The sequence below is a fragment of the Vanessa atalanta genome, chromosome 25 (genome assembly GCF_905147765.1).
Source record: "Vanessa atalanta chromosome 25, ilVanAtal1.2, whole genome shotgun sequence".
NCBI classification, from domain to species: domain Eukaryota; kingdom Metazoa; phylum Arthropoda; class Insecta; order Lepidoptera; family Nymphalidae; genus Vanessa; species Vanessa atalanta.
The window spans coordinates 5,514,941-5,542,799 of record NC_061895.1 but is presented as its reverse complement, the minus strand read 5'-3'; the positions used below and the strand labels follow the sequence as shown (position 1 = coordinate 5,542,799).

General features: G+C 32.6%; 1 protein-coding gene across 1 annotated transcript in view; it reads right to left on the bottom strand.

Annotated features, from left to right (window-relative positions):
- The window catches only part of LOC125073832, a 112,289-nt gene extending 86,059 nt beyond the window's left edge, over positions 1-26,230 (bottom strand). Inside the window, exon 1 of the mRNA XM_047684941.1 lies at positions 26,056-26,230. The gene's annotated coding sequence lies outside the window, so the exon portion shown is untranslated. The remainder of the gene's footprint in view (positions 1-26,055) is intronic.
- Between the last annotated feature and the right edge of the window lie 1,629 nt (positions 26,231-27,859).

The following is a 27,859-nucleotide window of genomic DNA, read 5'->3' as shown; positions in this document are numbered from 1 at the left end:
TAAATCACTTTAATTACTATTCCAAGACCTTGTCAACCTTACCCCATTAGATCAGAACCTTGTTATTTGAAACTTAAAGGAATCCCTAAGGGCTTTAGATAAACTTGTTCATTATAGGGTTGGCACCTTATCAGTTTATATTTCAACAATATTTTTCCTTATATCTGTAACGTCATTCTTTTATTTCGTCATCATTATTTGCCGTTACTCCTTTTGGAAACAACTGCCCAAAAACTAGTGTAATATTTCCAGGGTATTTTATTTTATGATTTACGTTGGTAGACAGGCAAATGGGCCATCTGATGCTACTGGATGAAATGTCAACTGTTACCCACACCGCCAATGCGCAACCAACCCTGGAAACCAAGATCTCCCTTGTGCCTGTAATATTATCCACGTATCCTTCAAATTATAATATGGTTTTTGGAAAATGTATGATATTTGAGATATTTCCCAGCAGAAGAACGATAGAAAATCTTTAACTTCAGTAAACATTACTGAAATGTGCATATAAATCTAAACCATTTCTTTTGACGCCAATTTGAATCAGAGTACTCTCGTTTGTAACGTCACGCAAAGAAACAGGAAATGACCAAAAAAAAAAAATTTATCGTACAAAACACGCGACCTTTCTTTTTTATCTTGTAAAATTATCATTATTCTACCTAAACTGATGTTAAAGTTAGTCAACTGTTAATCATGATGTTTATGTAATTTAAACTAAACGTCTAATTGTATATTAAATGATTCTTTTTGTAATGAATGCCTCTTCTGATCTCTTACTTTAATTTATTGTTTGTGTTATATTGTAATTATATTTTTTTAAGCATTGTGTCTTATAGGATATAAATGACCTTTGATAACTGAAATGGCAACACTTTAGGAATGAAACGATCGTCTTCAAGTCGTTTCGAATCGAAATTTAAATATTCATTGAAAAAGTTACTTTTGTCAAATAATCACTGAATGTCCTTCGCCATTACCTCAATTGGTGTTTCTTTTCAAAACAACGACAGTTTTCGACAGTCAAGAAGCGTATACTTTTAATATTTTATAAAGATTTTTATCTACTGACGTTATTATCTTGTTTTCTCGTAAGAATTTATGTACAATGTGGTCTCTGAACTCTGTCTGTTTTGGATTTAATTAATATAATACTTTTATGTTATCATTGCATAGTATAAAACAAAGTCGCTTACCGCTGTCTGTCCCTGTGTATGCTTAGATCTTTAAAATTACACAACGGATTTTTTTAATAGATAGATTGATTCAAGAGGAAGGTTTATATGCACAATATAGTAGAGAAACGCTGATAATTTTAGAGGTTTCTAAAGTGATGTCGTAAATAAACACATTTTTTGCGCTTACATTGCAAACGCCTGTTGAATCCTACGACATAGACCAAAATAATGTACCTACTACAATATTGTACACCTTAAAAAGGTCATATATGTCCTTATATATCTATCTCTTAGGGATAGCCCACAACAATCATTTATTATCCTTTACTTTTTACGAGAAATAATGGCTTATTTTTGAAGCGATTTTAAGCACTACAGCATTAATCCTTATCCAATTACGTACCTTAAGTACATTGTGTATTTAATTTATACCAACAAGGCCCTTTACAGCATATAATTGACATATCGGTGTGTATTGTCTAATATCTGAAAAACTGTGAACGTTGAAAGACATTCTGTAGTATATTTAGTATAAGCATGTGTGTTTATAAATCAACAGTAATATCAACGTTATTATTTTATAACCAATTCGTGTATAGTTAACAACAAAATAAATGATGTCGAACGATTTTCAGTCACGATGGCGAATCTCAAGAGAGACCAGCCAGACCAGATCTATACAGGATATTTTATTGTGGTATGCAATCTCAAAATCCATTGGGGCGGAATATCCGACACTACCAATAGTAGACAGAGTTCAGGCACATGAACAATTTTACGTGTTTTCCGAGGCATGGGAGTGTAATCGCTTTTAACTTTCACACTCCAGACTATTTACTGAGAATCTTTCGCAGGAAAAATCCAATAAGCTCTTTTTTGGTCGAATCTGAACCAAGGACCTCGGGATCTGCGGTCTTATATCTACCACTAGACCAACGAGGTCGTCAAAATAAATATTGACTATTTCAATGACAAGTTTTGACAAGTTTAACATGTATTAGAAATATATATACATGAACATCTAAGGTAATAATCAAGGTTTAGCAAAACGGAGGTGGGTGATATACATAAGGAGGTAAGAGTAACCGAATTACGCAGCGTTAACTATGTTTAAGACCTAGATTCTACGGAGGAATTGAAATGAATAGGGTTGTCACATGAATTATTTTTGATTTATTTTAATAAAACAATCTACCGTCGCAGATAAACTATATAAAAACACATTACCTTAAACGAATGCTTAAAACACAACGAAAATTATTAAGATTTTGTTTTTTTAATAATAGTGTTTTGTGCAGGTTCACCTGGGTAGTTACTGCTCACTTTACTGATATTAAATGTTCAGTGGGTACTTATTATTCTACCGCAAAGTAGTGAAACTCTGTATTGTTTAGTTTCGATTTGAATGCTTGTAATTATTTAATTTAAATTTCTTACAATTAACTGTTTTTTTATTTTTGTTTAATTAATTTTCTTTTATGTTTTAACGTGATAAATTATATTAATGAACTTGTTAATTATAATATTTATTGCTTTATTTTCTAAATGTAATGTAGTTAATCTCTAGTATTTTAGTAAAAACATATCCTTATACATTGTATCTTATAATGTATGTTGTGGCGTCTTAAAGAGTCGAACACTTTACATTAAGTCTGAATATGTTTTTATGTGTAACATTTGTAAGTGTAATGACTGCCAATAGTCCTTAATAAATAAATAAAAAAAATAAATGCTGAATTACTCAATGTACACACACACACAAACATGTGTGGTGTCGCATTTATGGTGTTACATGATTGCTATTTATTATCGAGATTGTTATAGTGATTACTGATCATCGAATTACCTATTTGCCGACGTAATGGCGAAGTTACGGGAATATATATATATATATATATATATATATATATAATATATAAATGCCATTGACCTCTCAAGTCGTGATCGATCGTCGTCCCACCGGATTATAAGTCTGAACCTGCTGGGTTTCAATCGTCGGTTCTTATCAGGTCGGCGTATATTTCCGAACGGTAACTTTTAATTTGACGACCGTTAAGTAAATGTTTTTTCTTTATTGGATAAATTATTTTGATTTGATTTAAATGACAATGGCGTTGTAAATAAGAAATATTAACCATTCCTTACATCACCAATGCGCCACCAACCTTGGGACACAAGATGTTACGTCCCTTGTGCCTGTTACACTGGCTCACTCATGAATGAGTGAGCCAGTGAGCCAGTGAGTCGAAGTGAGTGAGTCACTCACCCTTCAAACCGGAACACAACAATACTGAGTACTGCTGTTTGGCGGTAGAATAACTGATGAGTGGGTGGTACTTACCCAGACGGGCTTGCACAAAGCCCTATCACCAAGTAAATTATATATATTCCCTTGAGTTTGGCTGTCGTGGCAGCTATCAGTCAGAAATATATCATCAATTATTGATAAGATTGATAGTTTGATTGATACAAAGTATTTAAATGGTACAGATAATAAATGTAAAATGTAATTAATAAAAACGTAAATACAATTTTAAAATATAAAATTTGTTTTATATTTTTAAATTCAGAATTTAGAATACGTATATTTTTTTAATTCAGAATTTGGAATACTTATATTTTGTGCACGTAATATAAATTACCAATTTAAATAAGTGCTTTAAAGCCACTCGAATGCTAGACGGAATATTTTATCTACCATTTAAATTTTTATTCAGTTTCGATTTTGTGTTAAATATTTTAATCTTAAATAAAAACCTTTTATTTTAAAGATAGTAAATATTAAATAAAGGCTAATATTTTGTGGGATTTTCGGATATTGTGTAAACTTTAATTCATCATTTTTTTTATTAATGTATAATATTTTGCAAGGTCTTAATGTAAATAATAGTTTATAAAATAAAACAAAAAAAAAATTAAGACTTTTTAAACTTCATTTTCACACAATCTTTATCACACAAATTTAAACGACACAATCTAACTAAACGTAAAACTCTTACTGGTACGAAATTTACATTACCGAGAAGAACCCGCACGAACTTTAGTATGTACTTTTTTCTACTATTTAAACGATATGCTGCTTATATTGATAAAATACAGTTAATATATATAGTGATAATCACTATGAACACGAGACATAAGTATAACCTTATAACGCCAAGTTTCCGACTCCCCAAAGTCAATAAATCCTTCTTGGGGAGAGATATTCGTTTCTATAATAAAATTTCGTGGATAAATTTAAATTTGCCGATTCATAAATTCAAAATAAAAAAAAAACATTAATAATTAAGGCATACTGTATACGATTATGCACAATAATATAGATGATAAAAAAGTTTGGAGCGAAATTGTATTTCTAATATTAGAAAACACTAACTAAAGGTAGAAGCCAAAGAAGCCTACTAGAATAAAGTATTTTTAGATTCCTATTTTAATACATTTATATCGAATAATTTAGGCTTTATTTGTTTATTGTTCTGTTAAAGTTTAAATATTTAAATCAAGCGCAAAATTTATAAGCAGCTCGCCCAGATTTCAGCTCATACTCTTTGGATAAAGCTGTTGATGTTTTTAATTAATTATAAAGTGACAACCCTATTCCTCGTTGCACAATGGCCGCCGCTCGATAGACGCCTGCATCTAAATGATAGTCAAATGTAATTACTAAGACCAGCGTGACCTTAAAAGTATTTTCATACGAACCTAACGCTAATTTTAATGGAATTAGAGCGTAATTTGGCGTGATGATATTTTGTACTTGTGTTTGTGGTGTGTCAAATATGATGACCGCTTGTCCGTTTTTAATATTAAAAACGAGAATAGTTCAAAAGATAGATGTGACTCTTAATCCAAGTTTCGGGTTCAAATTAGTATTGATATTATATTATGATGGGTAAGAGCCGAGATGGCCTAGTGGTTAGAACACGTACATCTTAACCAATGATTGCGGGTTCAAGCCCAGGCCACAGCACTGAATTGTCATGTGCTTAATTTGTGTTTATAATTCATCTCGTGCTCGGCTGTGAAAGAAACTATAGTGAGGAAACCTTCTTGTGTCTAATTTCAGTGGTTACTTTTTTATGGGCAAGCTTTTATTTAATTTTATCTTCTAAATTTAAGATTCAAGATTGCTCAAATCTTGCAATTTGCAATTAAGCTCAAATTTAGAACACATTTAGATTTTTTTCGTTGGTCGTGTATTGAATAGTAGTTTTCGGCCTTCAGTTTTAGGTATAAAACCTTCTTTCTTGGTGTTTCCTTGGAATCCAAGCTTACTTAATGCCAAATTTCATCAAAATCATCGAAAGCGTAACTGACTGACAGACAGAGAGAGGTAGTTACATAATTACTCACCGTATGTTTAAAATGCATGTGCATGAAATAAAATTGTCCAATAATCCTTTACTGTACAGGACGTAAAGTTATGGAAGGCCTTTCCAGAAAACATTAAAAAATAAATATATAGGCACAGCATACAACATGTATACCGGCCGAGCGCTGATAAGAGAGCGTACCCCTAGTTGGCATGTTCCTTCTTTTATATTACCTGTGAATCAACTGTCGGCCGTCATATAAATGTATTAATTATAAGTATTAATGTAGAGCCGAAGTGGTCTAGTGGTTAGACCGCGTACATCTTAACCGATGATTGCGGGTTCAAAAACACGCACCACTGAATTTGGTTAATTTGTGTTTATATTTCATCTCGTGCTCAGCGGTCAAGGAAAACATCGTGAGGAAACCTGCATGTGTCTAATTTCAATGAAATTCTGCCACATGTGTATTCCACCAACCCGTATTGGAGCAGCGTGGTGGAATATGCCCAGCAGTGGGAAATTTACAGGCGTTTAATGTATGTATGTAATTAGTGTATAAATATTTGTATGTAAGTTAATGGCCGCACGCCTATTCAGATTATGTTTTTTTTTAATTTTTAAATATCTCTCAGATTTGGTTGTCTGAAAGAGATGGCTAATTAGCCATCTCTTTCAGACAACCATATATTATTTTTTTATTTCTTATTTAGTCCTAACATTTCTGTTATATTATGTTTGTGGTGTACAATAAAGTATATTAACATATTCAAATATATATTTTTGACATCGTCTTGAGTTTTCAACATATTGTTAATTATTATATATATAGTTATTGCATTAAAAAAAAAACATTTCTAAGCTGAATTATCAATTGTCCATAGAAAGTAAAAGCATTTCATATAAAAATCAATTCGGAATATAATTTACCGCACGCGATGACGACATCATTCATTTTTTTAACAATAGATACATATATGTATTTTGATTGGAAAAACTGAAGAGGTTGTATGTTTGAGAGTTTGAAAGTTTAAGCCCGAGACGAGTGGCTGGATCAAGTAAATTTTAACCGACGTTTGTGAGTTCAAGTCCGACAAGACACTTTTTATAAACTTAATTTGCAATTATAAATGTCACGAGGAATCTGTTGGTAGCAACTCAAACGCTGGTTGAAAATCTTTCACATGCTTGGAGCGCAGAGGAATGAGCAAATAATCTTCTCACTAAGAACAGATGAGGTCTGTGACCAGCACTGCATTATATATAGGGTGTGTGTGTGTGTGTGTGTGTGTAATTTAAATTTTTTTTGCGGTATATGTTCTGTTTATTAAGTAAGTTTAGGTTATATTATTTCACGGAAAGCGTAACCTGTTGTCGTTATTTTAATCATAAATATCAACCAGTTTACAGTTACAGTTTACAGTTTACAAAGAGTAGGTAAGTAGTCATCATATATCATTTATTCGCTGGTAGGGCTTTGTGCAAGCCCATCTGGGTAAGTACCACCATCTCTTCTACTGTCACATAGCAATAGTAATGTTGTGTTCCAGTTTGAAGGGTGAGTGACCCAGTGTAACTACAGTTGGAAGGGTAAGAAATGGTTAATATTTCTTAGAGCACTAATGTGTATGGGCATTTGTAGGAAGCCTATGTGCACGTCCGACTATCTATATCATAAATAAGTAGAATATAGTCTTGTACCTCTATCCTTCCATACACACAGTCTCCTACAACCCTCTCACAAGAAGATTTGGACTTTAAATATTATTCAGTTTTTTTTTAGAAATTATTATAAAATTAATGTTCAGTTTCAATTAAGTTTTGTAAACTTATCTTTTTGGTTTATAAGGAACAGGGTTGATGTCTGTAATATAGATATACATTTATCTAGGATATATATACATATAAAGCCTTCCTTTCAGACGCAAGTGAAGCCGGGGAATATAGTTAGTAATAACGGCATTGCTAGAATTATTTTTAAAAGGAAAAATGCTTATAAAACTAAGTTCTGTCGTTTTTTTTTAATAACATAACTGAAATTCCCAAACATTTAAATCCAATTATACGACCTCTTCAAATATTCATAAGAATTTTTAGGGAAAATTAAGCGTGGGCGTTTTGAAATATCAAAGTTTTCTGTAATTTGATAAATTCATTTTCATTTATCTTCATCCGTCTAAATATAATTCAGTGCATACTATATAGAGGAACATATACTATGTATTTTATTATTATGGTTATAAATATTTTCATAGCATTTTTATTACAAATTGTTGTAAATTAGAACAATTTATGTTTATTTTTGATCATTGATCTGATACTGGAAGCCGCTTAACGCTTATCCCTGGTAGCATTATCGTTAGAGACCTCTCGCCGCTGGTATAAGCCATGCTCGGAAGTAGAGGTACTAGAAGGAGATGGCCGAAGGCCGCGTTGCGGTGTGAGATGAGTGTCTTGGCTGACCCATTTCGGTGAAAAAGACCAGGGAGAAGACGTCTGCACTATGCGTACCTTCTACCCCGCCTTCCACCTTCTACCACGCTGCTACAAATGCAGGTTAGTTTGGTGGGACAAGTGATAGATTCTCATCTTCTCGTCTCAATAACAAAAATTAAGAACATGAAAATCAGCAGTGAACCACTGCTCATCACGCCTCTTAATCTCATATGATCACTTGGATAATTAAGTAACATTTATTTGTTTCATGGCAATTGGCATACAGTAACTAATAAATGTGTTTGTTAAATGGACAAATAAAGTCATGTCTGGTTTATCGGTAACATGAAGATATTCACTCGCACGTGACATTGGCGAAATAATCTGTGCCCTCTTGGCACAAATAAAAGCCAAAATTAAAAAAAAAAAAAACATATTCACGGAATTCTACGCAGTTATAAAATTATAATACATTACAGTACAAATTTATAATTATTTTCAATCAACCTAAAGGAAATAATTAGGATTATTTAAATATAAACATTCATTAATTCATTTCAGTTATGGTTAATTCATTATGTTATGGGGGAGTTCAGTTACATACATACACACGTATAGAAGACTAATATTTATGGCTAGTAAGTAGATCTATTAAGTTTTAACCGCTGCTGAAAGTTTCATGTTGCCAGTTTACCTGGAAATTAGCTTAACATAAATTGCAGAAACAATTTACTATAACGTTACAGAATATCGCAAAAATGTTTTTAATTTAAGAATTATGTTTTTAAAATACGTACGTATAAGCTATTTCAATTGCAAAAGAAGATAAACAAACTTTAAATTTATTTATTCCATCCATGTATTTCAAACTTTATTTATAAAACAACACTATTACACTTAACTACTTATATCCACTTTAATTTTACTTCCAATAATCCGTTAGTTTCGCCCTCGTTTTCTTCTTCGTCGATGTACAGAACGTAATTTTTTCGCAAATGCAAAATGAATCTTATATTAGTCAAGGTCGACCAATGACATGGCGTCAATTTGATGTCAAATATTGTTTATTTGGCTTTTGTCCTCTTGAGGTTGGAATACGCTATAATAGATTTGTACGTAGTTCATATGAAGTGATTCCCTTCATATGAAGGGAATCACAATGTTATGTTACGGGGATGTAACGCGAAGCATTAATGTCATATTTTGACACGAAATGTGTGTTACGAATGTAGATTTGTTTCAATATAACTGGTTTCCGCGACTTTTCTCGAATTTGGTTAGGGAGGAGGTGTATTTTTTGTTTATTTTATTCTATATCACAGACAAGCGGACGAGCACATGGGTCACGTGATAGTAAGTGGTGACCACCGCCTAAAGAAATATAAATCCTTACATCGCCATGTGCCACCAATATGGGGAACTAAGATGTTGTGTCCTGTAGTGGCTCACTCACCCTTCCAACCGGAACTTTACAATACTAAGCGTTGCTGTTTGGCGGTTGAATATCTGATGAATGGGTGGTACTTACTCAGACGGGCTAAAGGTCTACAAGGGTGATAGTTATTTTTAAATTTCATGAAGATCGGTTCAGTAGTTAAGACGTGAAAGCGTAACAAACAAATAAATAAACTCATTTCAAATGGTATTAGCTAAGAAATTAGTTTTAAGAGTTTGTTACTTCTCTATACAATTTTTCTAGACGTTTTAACAGAGTGGCACTAATCTTAATCACGACGCGATAACTGAGGGCGCTCTCCAACGTCAACTGAGTTTCCTTCATCAAAAACAAAATCAAAATATACTTTATTAAAGCAAGCTTTTACAAGCATTTTAAGTGTTATTTTTAATTGTATGAAACGTAAAGCTTCCACCTTTTTAAATGTACGCTCTACCGACAAGAACTGGCTACGAAACTCAGTAAATACTCTTTTCCAACATTTCAAATACAAAGTTATGACAGTTGAATACAAACAAATGTATATAATATACCCTGTTTGAAACCCAACAAATATTAGCTCCATGTTTTTTTATAATCTATATAATCTTCTGTTGAATGATATGCCATATTTATAAATGTTTCTTTTGAGAATAATCCACTCAATACACTTTATATACATCTTTCTTTCTTCTCTAAGTTAGTGGCTTGAACACACCATGCTAATAAAATCAGAACGAGCGAACGGTATTTGAATAGCTTTATAAAATGTATCTAGTTTCGTGAAGATCAACAAACAAATTAGATTATTCATTCTGGATGGATAGAGATGACAAAAGCGAAAAAAAAATAAAGGAGATAAAAGAAGAAAAAAGGGGATAACACTGGAGATAGAGAGGAATGGAAAACAAACAGTGCTGACCCCAAATAAATGGGAGGGGTGTAGTATCAAACCAAATCATATTTTGCTTAAGTAAAACTATCGAATAATCATATCATAGAAATATTTTAAAGGTAAGTTACCACAGCGTAAGAGTAAGCAAACGATGGTAACGGCAATGATGATAGGCGCAAAAAAATAGGAATTTCAAAGTCTAGGTGACTTGTTTTTTCAAGCGGAATCAATTTAACATTTCTATAAATAGAACATATAAGTAAAAATAAATTGTTGAATTCCTCCTATTAAATTCCATAATTTGAACTTGACATTAAATTAGTTTTAAAAATAAATTCATTGGAATACCAAACTCAAAATGTTCATAGACATTTATAAACGATTTTCGACGATAATTTCCTTGTTTTTAAATTAATATTACTTATAAATATATTAATTACAAGTAGTGGGAACAGTCTTGAGTACCATCATTTACTGCATATTTAATTAATCGTATAAACATCAAAAATTCAAGTACCAACAACCAAACATTCGGCATATATACAAATATTTTTTATAGCGGGTATTGATCCTACCAGATGCAGTTTTCTTTGAGTCAATATGCCATATATATATATTTATGGCATTGGTTGGTGGACGAGCATATGGGCCACCTGATGGTAAGTGGTCACAAAGGCGCTGTAAGAAATATTAACCATTCCTTACATCACCTATGCGCCACCAACCTTGGGAACTAAGATGTTATGTCCCTTGTGCCTGTGATTACACTGACTCACTCACCCTTCTAACCGGAACACAACAATACAGTTCACTGTTATTTGGCGGTAGAATATCTGATGAGTGGGTGGTACCTACCCAGACGGGCTTGCATAAAGCCCTACCACCAAGTAAATATTTATTTATTTAATGTGTTATGTGATTGGATATTGCCCTCAATTTCGGTTTGCGCGAAAAGACGGAATATTTATTATTTTGGTTATAGATAAGCAAGTCTAAATTATTTATGAGTAATATTAAAAAATCTAAACAGTAAAATTTAAGTACTGCAACTTAGTCAGGACGCGTCAGAACTTACAAACAGTTTGCTACTACTGTTTTAGGACGACGACGCGCTTAACTGCGCAAATCGATTTGCGCAAGTAAGCGCAAGGTTGGATTTGTGTGTACCCCTTTTACCCGACTCAAACTACCCCTACATTTCGAGACATGTTTGTCTGTGGTTTTCGACGGGTTTATTAATGTCAGAATGTATGCCTTTAGGTGGTTTGTGTCCTTATTAAATTGAACGTTGAGTACTAATTTGGTGTAAAGTTAACTTCTGAAATTTCGTATTTAAAGGGTAAGTTCATACTCTTTTATTATAAGCCGATAATTTTGTCGTTAGTAAAAGTACTGTTTTGAAAAATTCTGACTGCTGGACAAATATAATGATAGACTTATGATATTAGACTTATATATACGGTGATTTCGGGTTAAAACTCAGGCAAGCACCACTGAATTTTCATGTGCTTAATTTGTGTTTATAATTCATCTCGTGCTCGGCGGTGAAGGAAAACATCGTGAGGAAACCTACATGTGTCTAATTTCAACGAAATTCTGCCACATGTGTATTCCACCAACCATCATTGGAGCAGCGTGGTTATATACTCCAACCTTCGTCTCAATGGTAGAGGAGGCCTTAGGCCAGCACTGGGAAATTTAACGGCTGTTGATGTTATGTGTATGTTTAAGTCTGAGTATGTACGTAACTTATGGTTGCACCACCTATATTATATTTTTTTAAATCTCTCTTAGATTGGTTTGTCTGGCAAATATGGCTACAATACATCAAATATATTTTTTTCGCCTTAAATTTTCTGTGTAAAATGTTTGTTATAAAAAGCATATTAACAATGACATATTTTATAGCTTATTCCATTACGTGGAAGATATGCAGCTTGGGTATTAAAGAGCTTATTTATTAAAATACCAATGTTCATATTACACTATCATACTAGAAACATGGAAATATTGACAGGTTTTTTTTATAATATGTAGAACTGGCATGTTACCTGACGGCTCATAGACATAGCTCCATAGAGATCGGTACTGTAAGAAATAAATACTCGCCAATGCGATACTAACCATGGAAATTAAGGAGTTGTTATCTTTAACTTAAATTACACTAACTCAGTCATCGTTTAAATGTGAAGGCTATTAAATAGTACTATTTAGTGATGGGATATTTCGTTAGTGGGTGAGACTTACCTAATATGTGCTAATGCTAGTCCACCTGGGCATTATCACAAGTAAAGTTGTGCTGATAAAATAAAAATATAATATTGTTACTAAACTCAGTTAAGCCTCCTTTTACTCGATGCATCATTTATAATGTCTAGTCAACATTCTAAGGCGGATAATACTTTAAGTAGGTGTTAGTCTAGAATTTATACAAACGAATGTTATAGGTATTATTTTTTTAAAGCCTGTAAATGTCTTGCTGCCATATTTTGTCATTCGCCATATTATCATTTATAATATAAAAAATTGGACTCGTATCGAGCTTCGAATCGATCACTAAGTCTTCCGTCTCATAACACGAACACATGCACATATTCTCACACACAAACACATACTCTCACACACGCATCCATACGCATACTATTATTAATTGTTTTATTTTTTTATAAATACATTTTTAATACGCGTTTGAAAGTATTCCCTATTAAGAAGTCTAATCTAATGTGCAATGAATTGTTAAGGAATCACTGCCTTTAATATTACATTTTATATTAGTTTCGGGGTCAGAGGTCCACTACTAGAGTTGCTAGACTAAGATATACATAGATATGTTCTCTAGATTAAAATAATACTGTAAACGAATTGTGTACATGAGTTTCTTGGGTGTAAATAAATTATTATCTCTTGTAGGGAGCGCCATTTAAATATTTATTTAATTCTGTATTTAGTATCTGTTGCTATAGCGACTACAGAAATACATCATCAATTTCAAGTTTCCAACTATCACGGTTCATGAGATACACCCTCGTGACAGACGGACAGACGGAGTGTTAATAATAGGGTTCCGTTTTACCGTTTGGTTACGGAACTCCTAACCTCCTAGAGAGATGTGTCGTGGAGCAACCTTTTGGAACGAAGTTTCTTTCGCTGTTTTGTATTAAATAATGTTCAAACATAATGAAATGACAAGAAATTCAATTGTTATTAGAAATCCCGTACAATAACAAAAAAATGTGCCATATGAACCTACATATAGTACAAAGAGGTAGGGAGGGAAAGGTCGACTGAAGGGGGCGATACGCATGTTCCTTATGTGACGATTTCCACCAGTTTTCTCTACTGTAAGACGTAACAGAACTTCGTTACAAAAATAATTTGTGTTTAAACGGTATTGACATAAGTAATATCAAAACTATTAAACAATAAGTATAATTTTTTTCCATTTTAATACCAAAATTATAAATAAAAGTACTTTTAGAACCAAGATACAGAATTTTAAATACAAAGTAATCTAATAAAAAATTATTGATGTGTCCGGTTTTGAACGCGTGAACTTCGCTTAAGATTTACCACTGTGCTATCTCGATTCGTATAACAAGATATAAATCTTATTAGGTAGTAAGCTACGTGATTAATAATAGGTACTCTATTTAGAGAAATAATTTAAAGCACTGTCGTGAATAAGGATCGAAATTCGATATCTCCTTAATTAAAGAGATCCTTATTCAGAAGCGAATAATTAACTATAGTTAGACAATTAAAAAATACGTTTTATTTTTTCTATTATTCATAGAATATATTATAAGCCCATAATATCATATATTAGGAAAAAAAACGGTAGACATAAATCGTGCGTCATTCAACACGTAGTTCAGCCAGATTTACCGGATTAACGCGATATAGCCGAGCTAAATTAAGCCGTTACCATGGCTCGCATATTTTTTACCAGATTTAGGGGAATAATGTTGTTTATAGACAAGAGTTTTGCGTTTTGATTTAATATACTACCTACTTGGTTGATCTTCATCTTGCACTTTTTCGTAAGAACATTCTCGATACTGATCCTGACCACAAGCATGGAATGTCAGGTGACATAAGATGTTTACGATAATTATTATAATAAATAAATGATACTTTTAACCAATAGGATACGTAAAAATATATAAAAAAAAATACTTTGGTAATTTTAAAACAAAACACATCACAAAATTTCCACTGTAATTTTTTCGGAAATATTCGAATTAATGAGTATTCGAATTTATCCGAACAAATATTTGTCATTCTTTACACATATATATATAATTATTCTGTACTTGTGTTTGAACTCTTAGAACTGGTCCGTCTTTGATAGATTATTTTGTGTACGTTTTAGTGGATCTCATTAGACTGGTAGGTAGCGGGTTCTAGGAATACATTAATTTAAAAAAAAAACCAAAACGTACGAAACCGTGACAGCTAGTTTGTTAATAATAAATTATAATCCATAAATTTTGAATGATCATTGCCATTACATTTAAATGAAACTCAAATTAGACAAAAGATTTTAAGCGATAAAATTCACTTTGATATTCCAATAAATAACTAATTTTAGTATTCGGTATATTACGTACATCATATTTACTGGATGTTGGTGTAAACGGTTGGCCGCCCATATAACTTTGTTGGTTATAGTCGGATTTCGGAAGAGCGAGAGATTCCACCTAACCGCTTGGTGCGTTTCCAATTTGACCCAATTATCTATATCTTCTATACATATAATAAAATTGGAGTGTCTGTTTGTAATATTAATATAACCGCTTTTTACTAAATGCATATGTATGTATACTTGGCACATATACCAAAACATTTTTTTTTCAAATTTTTGCCTGTCTGTTTGTTCCGGCTAATCTTTGGAACGGCTAGACCGATATTGACGGGACATTCACTGGCTGATATCTGATGTAATAAGGAGTTACTAAGTCTACTTTTATTTTAGAATTATACATAAAGTTACGCTGCAATGTCCAAATACTCCAGTTCGGTCGGGTGCCTTCCACCAACGACTTAATATCACAATAACTGCCTAAAACATAATTAAAAAGTTATAGTAAAATCTGCGAACTGAACAATAACTTTCGTTAAATTCAAACGCGTGCGAAGTCGCGGGCCCAGCTGCATCAATAACGTTAAATGACAAACAGATATAAAACACAATTCCAAGAAATATTTACCGATTCATATATTATTCAAGGAATTTAAACATTGTATAGTTTATCCTAGCTTTTAACTTTGCCGTTTCATAGATTCAAGTTATTTGTAAAAAATACAGTGGTTAAGATTAATAATATCATATTATTCGATACAAGATTATATTGATGATAAAAAAGCGTGGAGTTAATGCTTGTTGACTTCTAGGCAGGAAACATAACGATACAATATGTTGTATGGAATCTATTGTCTCTTAAATCGACGTGGCGGAATGAAGTCTAAATGTTTTCCTCAAAGCCTTAGCATAACAGTGACATCCTGTAAATTTCCCACTGCTGGGTTAAGGCCACCACTCCTTTGTGGGGAAGATTTGGAGCATATCAACAATTTGGGTTGGATACACACGTGGCAGAATTTCGTTAAAATTAGACACATGCAGGTGTCCTCACGAGATTTTCCTTCAACGCGGAGCACGAGATTAATTATAAACACAAATTAAGCACATGAAAATTCAGTGGAACTTCCCCGGGTTTTAACCCGTAATCATCGGTAGATACACGCGTTCTAACCACCGGTCCATCTCAGCTCAGCCTTAGCATAGCGAGTCATAACTGTTACTCGATAAGCCACTGTGTTATTTCGTAGAATTATTTATTATTTATTATATCGTATTTTCGAATAAAATTCAATTTATCTTGAAGTTAATATGACGGCGTGGGCGGCTTAAGACGTGGTCGGATCGAAGTTACAGTGGTGTACGTTTCAGTGATTTCGCAGAAAAATAACGCTGGCAAGTAACGTTGTTTTTGAAATAAGATTAATGTTGGGTTCATACTTAATGTATATATGTCTGCTTGAAATTGTTTCTTTATTATTTGATATTTGGTTATGATAAATAAGACAAAAGTGAGCGATATCTTACTAAAGATTAAAACCCTGAAATGGAACTGGACTGGCCACATTATGAAAACACACAAAGAGAAATGGACGAAAGGCGTAATGGAATGGTATCCTAGGAATGGAAAAAGACAAAAGGGGCGTTGAATCAAGAGATGGGAAGATGATCTATCAAAAGGTTGGAGAAGACTTGCTCGTGACAGACACGAATAGAAGAAGAGGAAATTCTATGTCGAAAGACAACCTGACCAACAAACTGGTTGCTGAAGATTTTACAAACCACTTAAATTATTATTTAATATTATAGTGTTATAATTTATTAATAATTATTTGGTCAGTGAATAAAGGCTTTTATTATTTTTATAGTAATATAATGATAAGTAAGATAGTAATTCTGATTGTATATTATCTAGCCAGTCCGCCTCCCCGCGCCATAGAAAACGAAAATGTAAAATTTAAACTCCGCTCATAAGAGAAAGTAGCCCAATTCAGCTTGTAGGAATTGATCAATTTTTGATTACTATTATCTTTGAGTACTTCTCTCTTCTCTTTGAGTACTTGAGTTTTATTTCATCACAAAACCAAACAGCACCTCTCTAAATTTTTCAAGTGTTCAATTTAAGATAACAATAACAAATCTGTGGTAAAGGAAAAAAAAATCAAGAAATATCTATTAATAAAACAAAGTTAGACTTTTGCACCGTCATCATATATGTTGACCTTGAATTATTTTTATTAAGAGCTCAGAATTCATACTACATTTAAATATCAGCGGTACTGTAAAAGGTTAGTGCAAGCCATTTAATTTAAACGAAGAGAGTTTAAAGATTAACTATAAAAGGCTTTCAAGCAACTGTTCTTATTTTCTCTACTTAAATAAGTAAAGAATAAACACGCGTGGCTAACTTAAGGTTGCGTTTAAGTAATTAAATGTTTCGCATTGATGATTATGCAAGGCGTTAGTGGAAAGATAAGCAATGTGTTAAGATATATATTAGTATATCTTGTATATATTTAGTTTTGTAAAATTTGTCACAAGTTATTCATCGGGTTACCTTAAAGAAATTATCGCTGATAAATATGATATGCTTTGGCGATGTAATGAATGATTAATATTTCTTACAGCATTGTCTATGGGCAGTGGTGAGCACTTACCATCAGATGATTTAAAGTTCATTTGCTCTTCCGCCTACCTATATCATAAAAAAATCACTATGATAAAGATAAAATAATAAAAGAAAAATACAGTTCAGGTACTTAATAATTTATAACGAATATATTGTTTTAACGTCGCAAAGAAAACTTTGATCTTTTTTACCAAAAAATCTTATTAAAGATAGCTCAATTCTTTTCATAAAGTTCACCAAAGAAAAATCGTTTTCGTCACAAAAGAATCGTATTAGTTAACGCGACATTGACGAAACAATGAGCCTTCAGACGACACAGGACTAATGGTTCATTACACAAACATTCCGAAGAAGGAAATTACATTAACAAAGGTATTTATTCCACTTAAGAACTTTGCTTAATAAAAATTCTAATGACAATAGATAGGGTCTGAGTTAAACGAATATTTATTTAGTAATAATCATATAACTTCCATAACATCTTAGTTTAAGCGTGAAAAGGTAACAAAGACAGACAGAAAATCAAAATCATTATCAAAATATACTTTATTCAAGTAGGCTTTTTTTTATTGCTCTCAAGAAAAGCGCTTTTGAATCGTCAGTTTACAAAGTGAAGCTACCACCGGTTGAGAATGTAGATTCTACCGAGAGGGACCGGCAAGAAACTCAGTAAGAAGTCTTTTTCAACATTTAAAATACACATTTATGTTAGTTAAACACAATTATATATGTATATAATATATCCTTCCCGGATGTCAACAAGTAATAGCTTCACGCTTTCGTATCATATATAATCTTATCTTATATTGAATAATAGGCTTTTTTTTATTAATGTATATTTTACAAATTATTTGAATATAAGAATTTATAATACCATAGTAGGATTAATAGCCAAAACAAGGACTATAGTTTGAACTACTAATTATTGATCTCGTTAAAAACAATTCATCAACAACATTCGTAACAGCCTAAAAGTTCAATAGACACATAATTAATTTTATGTATTTGAGTTTGAAATTACGATTCAGTGTCGACATCTGTTTTATCGACAGAAGATAAATTTCGTGCACATAATCGGAATTCCTCTTCAATGGGAAAATTGTAGCATGGAGCATTGTTGTTACCATTCCAATCATGAATTCTATAGTAGGTATTTTTAATTATGTTTTGTATATACTTAATTAAATTTAAATGGATTTACTAGTGCTTTTAAAGTATTATACAGATTTTAAGCAATAAATACTCCACAATAAATATTGAACATCGGCAAAGTTCGTTATTTACGAACATGATCGACCGCATTGAGACTGTACGTAATGTAGTTACTTTTAGGGTATTTATTATAACGATTTTTTCGAAATTCGATATGATAAAAAAAAATATTTCAAAATCGAACTTTATTTTTTTAATTCTTTTTTTATTGTTTTTTGTATTGCGTTTTAGTGATTTTCGAGTAAAGTTACTTTTGACATTCGATTATGTAAATTGCAATACGACTATTATCGATGTTTACCGATACAATATTTCTTTTAAAGTAGTATCTATTAAAATACACATATACAAATAGGCCTTAATTATACAAAAATAAAAATTAAAAATAGTTACTTTTATGAAGCGGCATTTCCTCGTTGAATCACAATTGCGATCCTTCGGGCAAAAATAGAACGTATAAAAAATTAGTACATACTGTTCGATATGATCGAATCAATTCCCTAATTTCTTTAGGTATTCGGTAGCCCCGAGCTTCGAATTCACTTCCAGAACGTTCCCAATTTGTCAATTATCGAAAGGTCTCGAAGGTATAACCGAATATCTGACATGCTGGATGTCAATACCGTGAATAATTGTCCGATAGAGTTCGAGGGTCCATTGTCCAAGTATTGGACGTCTGAACCAGATTGAGTGCCAAACACACTAAGTCTTGTTTAAATCAAACTTGAAAACAATGGAAGTGTGTACGATTAGTTGGAGTATTTTTGAGATATGAGTAACATCCGTTTCGATAGGACAATAAACACTATTATATATGTAAAAATACTGTTTTTTAATGAGTTTGTAATACGACCGTCGGTAGAAGCATTTTTCTGTGATTAAAAAAAAATAATCCAATAGTTTTTTTTTGTAGCTTCATTACAGCCGGTAGTTAAATAAAAAATTAGAAAGGATATATTAAGATGATTTGATCACTTTGTGTTTAATGTTTGTTTTGTAATTGTGAATTTACTACAAATATTAATATATGTACTTACTAGTTTTTGTATTTTACCCACTTGCAGGCAGTCGTACGTTTTAAGTATTAAAACGTACTTGAGATTCAAATTTCATCAAAATCGGTTTAGCCATGAAAGCGAACAGACGAGACAGACAGAGAGCTACGTTTATATTTATAATATTAGTATAAATTTAAAAGTCATTCAGCTATACATACATACTTTTCCAAAGAATTGTGACATTATTGGTTCAGATTCGATAATAATGCATTTTTATGGTAAACATGACCCGATTTTACACTTAAGATTATCTCCGGATGAAGGAACTCCTCAAAGGTCAACAGCATAAACGTACATCATAATTTTGTATTTAAATACTTGTTTGAATGAAGTTCTTTTACGCGGCTTATAGTTGTAAAGGCAGAAATTGGCACATATTTAGTAACCGCTATACACAAGAGACAAATAATAAATACATAATAAATATTGGACAACATCACATACATTACTCTGATCCCAATGTAAGTAGCTAAAGCACTTGTGTTATGGAAAATCAGAAAGAAAGAAAGAAAGAAAAGAAAGAACACTTTTATTTGGGACCGTACAAAACATTTACACAAAAGAACAAAAAAAAATTAACAATAAAAAATGAATTGATACAAAAAGAGGGTTAAAAGAAACAAACAAAAAAAAATACTATATTACAATAAACATATATGACGTGTCCCAAATAGGTGTACCATTCAGCAATTAATAGGCGTGGACACCTAATGCTGGTTTCCAATGGTACCCTCTTTGATAACTACTGAAGTAACGACGGTACCACAAACACCCAGACCTAAGACAACATAGAAAACTTCAACATCGACTCGGCCCCGGGACTATTAGAATTTAAATAATTTTTTGTGATTTACCAATAAGTCATACAAAGGAAGACGAATATTTCGATTATCTTAAAAAGCTAAAATAATAACTTCTACAAACTATAAAAGAATCACGCCTTTCACAGACTTTGCAAAACATATATTTGTCCGATATACAGTACACTAATCCGTAGCGTGCTGTTATAGCTCTTTAGTTGAAACCATTCTCAATGGATGGGCTATCTAATACAGAAAAGCTCTATCTACACAGAGCGTGTGTGAGAAAAAATCTCTACGGTTTTTAAATATAATTAGTACTACTATAAGGATCAAAATCGCAAGACGGACCGGAATGATTTTTATTAGTATGTGAATGACGTTAATACTGACGTTTTCGCAGAAGTTACCACTTTGATATTATTGGAAATGACGTCAAACGAACGCATACAGTGTGTAAACGCGTAATATATAACTCTTCATTCATTGGAAAGCAAAATATACGGCGCTAAGAATCATTTGTAATTGAAAACGAATGTGATTGATTTATTGATAAATCATTGTAGAATAGTTGACAGATTGATAAAGCTCCGTATATATATATTTTAGGTTTAAAATCTTTGTCGTGATAATATTTATTTATTATACGACGTTTCGTTTGGTTATGTTCGAAATGAAACGATAATGACGCAAATGGTATATAATGCAATATATAAATATATAGATGATAGCATTTTATATATAAAACTAGACTTTGATTTAACTTCGTCCGTCGTTCTAGTATTAAAGCTTTGATTGTAATTTATAGTTGCACACGTATAAGTATTAAAATATATTCATTTGAGTCATAAACGGAAAAATAATAAATACATATTTTGTATCTTTTCAATTTTCTTTTGTTTTGTTTTATCAGCGTTTACACCTTCATTAAATTCTTTTTTTTTTTAAATATTGGACAACATCACATACATTACTCTGATCCCAATGTAAGTAGCTAAAGCACTTGTTTTATGGAAATCAGAAGTAACGACAGACAAACACCCAGACCCAAGACAACATAGAAAACTATTGAACTTTTTCTACATCGACTCGGCCGGGAATCGAACCCGGGACCACGGAGTGGCGTACCCATGAAAACATGTACACACTACTCGACCACGGAGGTCGTCAAACAATAATATATAGACATATTGATAATCATAATTTTTTATATTAGCTATTGTTTATATCTAATTGTTTTGAGTATTTGCATTGACAGCCATGGATCCCTCAACGCGGAGTAACATTAAATTAAATAACCGAATCCTCCAGTCAGCTACAGAGAATCCACGATTTCGGTTTTATACGGAATTTCTGATGTTGTTTGGATATAATTTAATATTAAGTAATACCAGTACAAATATCTTCTATACAATAAGCTCTCCTTTTATAAATTACATAAAATTTATTGATAAATGATTTTAACCTCTAATTCTAGGTTTATTTCCTAACGATTTTTATTACTATTTATTTGTCGCCTATGGTCGCGTTCGCGTTTTAGGGGTAGGCATAAAAACGTAGTTTTTCATGGTATTGGTTGGTGGTCGAGCATATGGTCCACCTGATGTTAAGTGATCACCACCGGCAATAGACTGTAAGAAATATGAACCATTCCTTACATTGCCAATGCGCTAACCTTGAGAGCTAGGATGTTATGTCCGTTGTGCCTGTAGTTACACTGGCTCATTCAATCTTCAAACCGGAACACAACAATACTGAGTAATGTTGTTTGGCGGTAGAATATCTGATGAGTGGGTGGTGTCTATCCAGACAGGCACAAAGCCCTACCACCAAGTAGTAAGTAGTAGTTTATGTCCTTCCTTGGTTAAATTTAATATGTAGCAAGCTGGGACAGCTTGCTTCATACTAAATTTTAGCAAAGTCGGTTTAGTGGTTTGTGAAAGAGCATCATCAGCTACTCAGACAGACAGACAGACAGACGATAGAGATACTTTCGCACGTATAATATAAGTATAGTTATTGTTAAACAAAATTTGTCCAGATTTCTACTGTCCTTGTATTGCTGATTTTGAAATTTCATTTTCTTTGCAGTCGATATATATCACAACCATAATAATATTAATGATTTATATATATTTATTATACGTTAGATTTTTTTATTTATATTTTTTTTATTAGTAATGAAGTTCTATCTGACCGACGGCGATGGCTGCCAACCGCAGACTGAGCACTTGCACAGACAATATTACAATGCACAAATGTGTGTGCTGTTTGCACGTGCACTCTTTCTTTATTTTGTCTTGTAGTCCGATGGAACGGAAATCCGACTCGGCGGGAGATATCATGCGTTAGATACAACAGATTTACGTAGCTTCCGAAGTGCGGGATTGGCTTCTTTGAAATAAAAACCTAATATGTATTTGTGATATATTTTGGCGACGGCAAACGCATGGCGCTCTCTTATGCCGTCGTGCCGTTCTTCGTCTCCGCTCTCTGCTTCCTCGTGTGGCGCGTATTTTATATAGGAAGTTCGTTGCTGCGTAACATTATGAAAACGAGATATATATTGATTAATTTTATAGACGAAACTTCTTGGTTTTTATTTATTTACTTATCGATTGTCAATTATTATTAATTTCCGTTGGCCGTCCTGCGACGGTCGCATTTTTTTAATCGCTTGATTATGAATTTGAATTCGGGACCTCAAGAGCAGCCAGATAAGCTATGCACTAAATCAACGAGGGAGATATTTAGTTATTATTGATTACACCGAAACCGAAGAAAGACCACAGTGGCGTGCATTTGGAGAGGCCTATGTGCAGCAGTGGACGAATGCGGGCTGATGATGATGACGATGACACCGAAACCGTTACAAGTAAATGCCAGTATATATAACTGCTAATTAATCGTTAGTTTCAACTAATATTATTAACATAGATTCCGGTTCACGATAAGAAATTATCGAGGAATGTTCGATTAGTTTTGAGATTACGGGTTTCATCATCATCAAAAACTTCTTATGCTATAAGAGATCTAAATTTTTTTAGTATTAGCAGCCTGTAAATTTTCCCACTGCTGGGCTAAAGGCCTCCTCTCCCTTTGAGGAGAAGGTTTGGAGCATATTCCACCACGCTGCTCCAATGCGGGTTGGCAGAATACACATGTGGCAGAATTTCGTTAAAATTAGACACATGCAGGTTTCCTCATGATGTTTTCCTTCACCGCCGAGCACGAGATGAATTATAAATTATTAAGCACATGAAAATTCAGTGGTGCCTGCCTGGGTTTGAACCCGAAATCATCGGTTAAGATGCACGCGTTCTAACCACTGGGCCATCTCGGCTCTAAATCATAAAGAGATCTAAATTAATGATTAATAAATATAAAAAAAAAACATCAAGGCGTTTTAAAATTTTACGTAGTACGTATTAATTATTATTATTATTTGTAATGATTAATAGTTTTTCCTTATGTGACGATTTCTGCTAGTTCACTTTCTAATAAGCGGCGTAAATGAACATCGCTTTAAACTTTTGCATTCGGGTCAGAAAGGAATACCTCTCGCGAACGTTCTTCGGTGTGAATCCGTCTGATATCACCTTTAGGTCGCTGTGTCGGCGGTAAGGCCGCCTTTTGTACATCATCTTGTCAGTGTTCCACGTTTATGTTTCATTGAATTACAATAAAGAGTATTTATATTGTCATTGTATTCGTTTATATTAAAATAAACATATTTTGTATCGTTATATTCATAAAAATATTAGAATTATTACGTCAAATTAAATAGAATGTACGTAGATTATATCAAGAAGAAACTCTGTAGTCACTCAATTTGTCTACCTTCGAAAAAATATTTTTTTTATTGTATACTTTATTCCTCATTGGTCTAATGCTGGTTTATAACTCTACAGTCTCGAATAAGGTTCGATTCCAGGATCAGATCAATAAAAAGCTATTAGGTTTTCTTGGTATCATTTCTCTAATACGTCGTTGGTTCGTAAGAAGTGAGGGAATAATTGTGCTTGTGTTTGCGCACAGATTTGTGTACTATAATAATATGTCCTGCGCAGTTGGCTAGAGGATTCATTTACAAAAGGACCATTTGATTATGATTGCCGTGCTCGAAGTCAATAACGACATCATCGTTACATTTAAAAAAAAAACAAACTTGTTTCAATAATTTACATTCAATTGAAATGTCATTTAGTCTCAAATGAATAAAAATCAAATTTCAGTGGCTTCGCAAGCCCTTCTGAGTGGTTCACTCCTCAGATATTCTACACCCATAAGTAATACTTAGTATTGGTGTGTTAGGATTTAAAAAGTGAGTGAGCCAGTGTAATTAAAAGCACATTACATCTTCATACTTAAGATTGGCAGCGTATAGATGTAAGGGATGATATTTCTTACAAGTACAATTTCTATCGGCGGTGGTGACCACATTCTATTAGGTGGTACATCAGCCCACCCGCCTACCAATTTCAATTTTAAAAGCAAGTATCCAAATTGAAACCCTCTGCTCATAAAGTCTCGATATTTTGAAATTCAGTGAGGCATAATCTCAACCGACGCATGTAGGTTTCCTCACGATCTTACACCGCTGAGCATCAGATAAATTTAGCAAATGAAAATTCACTAGAGCTCGTCTGTTTTTGAAAAAAAATGGGTTATTCAAATATCTCATTGTTATTTAGTTTATATGGTTATGTTGAATTGCAAAATGACAAAATAATTTCTAATTAGTAAACAGTTAAACACCAAACACGATAAAATGTTGACGTAAAATCCCTAAAAGAACCTCAAAATCAAAATATATAAAGGTACGCTGATTGTACCGAAGTAGTAGTAAAATCGGTTCATAATCCTTAACACCGATTGAATAAAATTTATTGTACCTAAGTATTCCTCCAGCCGCATGAAGAGACTCAAATTCCTGTATTAAAATATTCGTTTTTTTTTTTTTTTACATTTCCATCAAAAAATCTCGGAGCTTAGTGAGCTAATTTTCTCAAATTTCGTGACATTATCAGCAGATTTGTTAGAATTACCATTAAATATAGAACTTGTTGGCTTTTTTTTATTGTTTGTATTTTATGTGTAATTTGTCCTCGTCGATTTTTTGAATCGTTTTTAATAATCCTTTTTATAACACCGTAGTATCGATCCATATTGATTAAAAATAATATGGCGAATGCCTAAACATATAAAAAAATAAGCATATTTTAAATGGCTGACTAATGTTTTATATTGTGTATTTGGAGTATTTTTTAATTCGTCGTATAAACGTTAAGAAACATAAAATAATAAAGTACTCAGACACATTTTTTAGCTGAAAATGTATAATAGAACACGCTGTATAATCATAGGATACACATAATCCACGCGCTATATTGAAAACGCGTAAAAGATACCACCAAATAATTTTAGGCAGGAAAAATTTTCGTAGTTTGTCGTTTGACGCATGATACGATCAAATAAAATTTTCTACCACTACAATTACTAATGAAGACTTACCTGTTGGCCCCAGCTAGCGGCACTTGAGTCACGAAATCTAACTTTTTGATATAATTAAAAAAATACAGTTCAATGAAATCAAATATTCGATATCACGTCAGAGTATAACCGTTTTGCGGATTGAATTATTGTCGATTTGTTTTAGAGTTCATGACGTGCACGCCTCACCATTGCTCGGGCGATACTAGCTCGCTGAATCGGGGCTGTGAGATTTAATGTAGGTGTGGGCTTTGAGTGGGTGTCTTGTAGAATGTGACGGGGATATATTTTGCATGGGTGCGAAAGAGAAAGCTGAAACTAAGAGAGACCGCTCACGTAGTAGGCTCTCGAAGGGAATTTGTAGGCCTTGGTAGTCGTTCGCTACGATATTTGATACAACTTTTAGTAAAATAATAGACGACTAATATTTACAATGATATGGTTACATTTATACTATTAATGAGAAAATTCGGTCAATGTAGTTTAGTGTACATGTATCGTTATATTAATTTTCGATAATTACGACACATTAAAACATATCTGTACATACATCGAAGTTTTATGACTATAAGAAAATCATTAATTTCCTGATGTATAATATATCCCAAAAATTAACCAGGTTCTCGCAAAACCGATTGGTAAAACTTAGGGAGTTGGTGGGCCGAATTAGGGATGTGGTGGACTTTAATAGTGATAATTGTGTAACAATAAAGAAAGCGTTTACCACCATGGTAGCACTGAATTTTCAATTGACACCGATTCGATATTGAAAAAAAAGGGATTATATTTATTTGCTCATATCATATCAGCCTCCGGGATTGGTGTTCAGAATAATTCTGAAAATGCCAAAAATCGGCATTTTCAGAATTTGAAAATGCAAAGAGTCTGACCTCTTGACTTTTGTAGTAGTTGTTCTATTAATTCCATGATGTGTGAGAGCGCTTCAAGAATCTGTATATAGGGTGTCCTATATTATATTACTCATCTAGTCTCGCCTTGGTTTAAATATTTATTATAAAAGCAAATGAAATCAACGAGGCAGATATCCAGGCTTAAGATATTCGAAAATATTGAATGTTTTTTCCCGGCAGTTCGATATGTGACGTTCAGCATTACTGGGAATTTGCATTCGCTTTTTATTTTGTATTCGCTTTTGTTGCTTCACTATAATGTTTCACTCGCTCCATCTGCTTCTTGTTTTATAATATATGTTAGTATATCTAACGGGGATCTTCTTCATAAGATGCGTAGTAGCAGTTTTATAATTTGTTTTCAAAATGGATGCTCTTACAATTAAGGCTAGCTGCCGTTTCGGCACATGTAATTTAAACAATTTCTTACACTACCAATACGCCACCAACCTTGGTAATCAAGATTTTATATCCCTCGTAATCGTAATAGGAAATACAAATAAATAATTTTTTTATAAGTCTTTAAATGTGTAATATACATATAATAACTTTTAAAAATTGTTAGACCAAAACGCACTAAGCCATGGGATCAAAACGATTCATTTCCAAGTGAAACTCCTCGTCGAATCAGTAAAATTTCAAGGTCAAATTCAATTGCAACGTTTTGTTTCTTAAAAACTTTTTGGTAACAATAAATATTCTTTGATTTTTTTAATTGAGACTCCTAAATAACAAATCTCTTATTTTAATTTTGGCTGAAGTACTATCAACCCTATCTCGCATATATTTATTAAGCGTGAAAAATTTATATACTCTTCAAAGATTTCGTTTGTGCAAATAATCTCTTATATCGTTATTTTTAAAATAATTTCAATAAAAGTACCTACATCGAGCACTCTACCTCAATGTAGTTT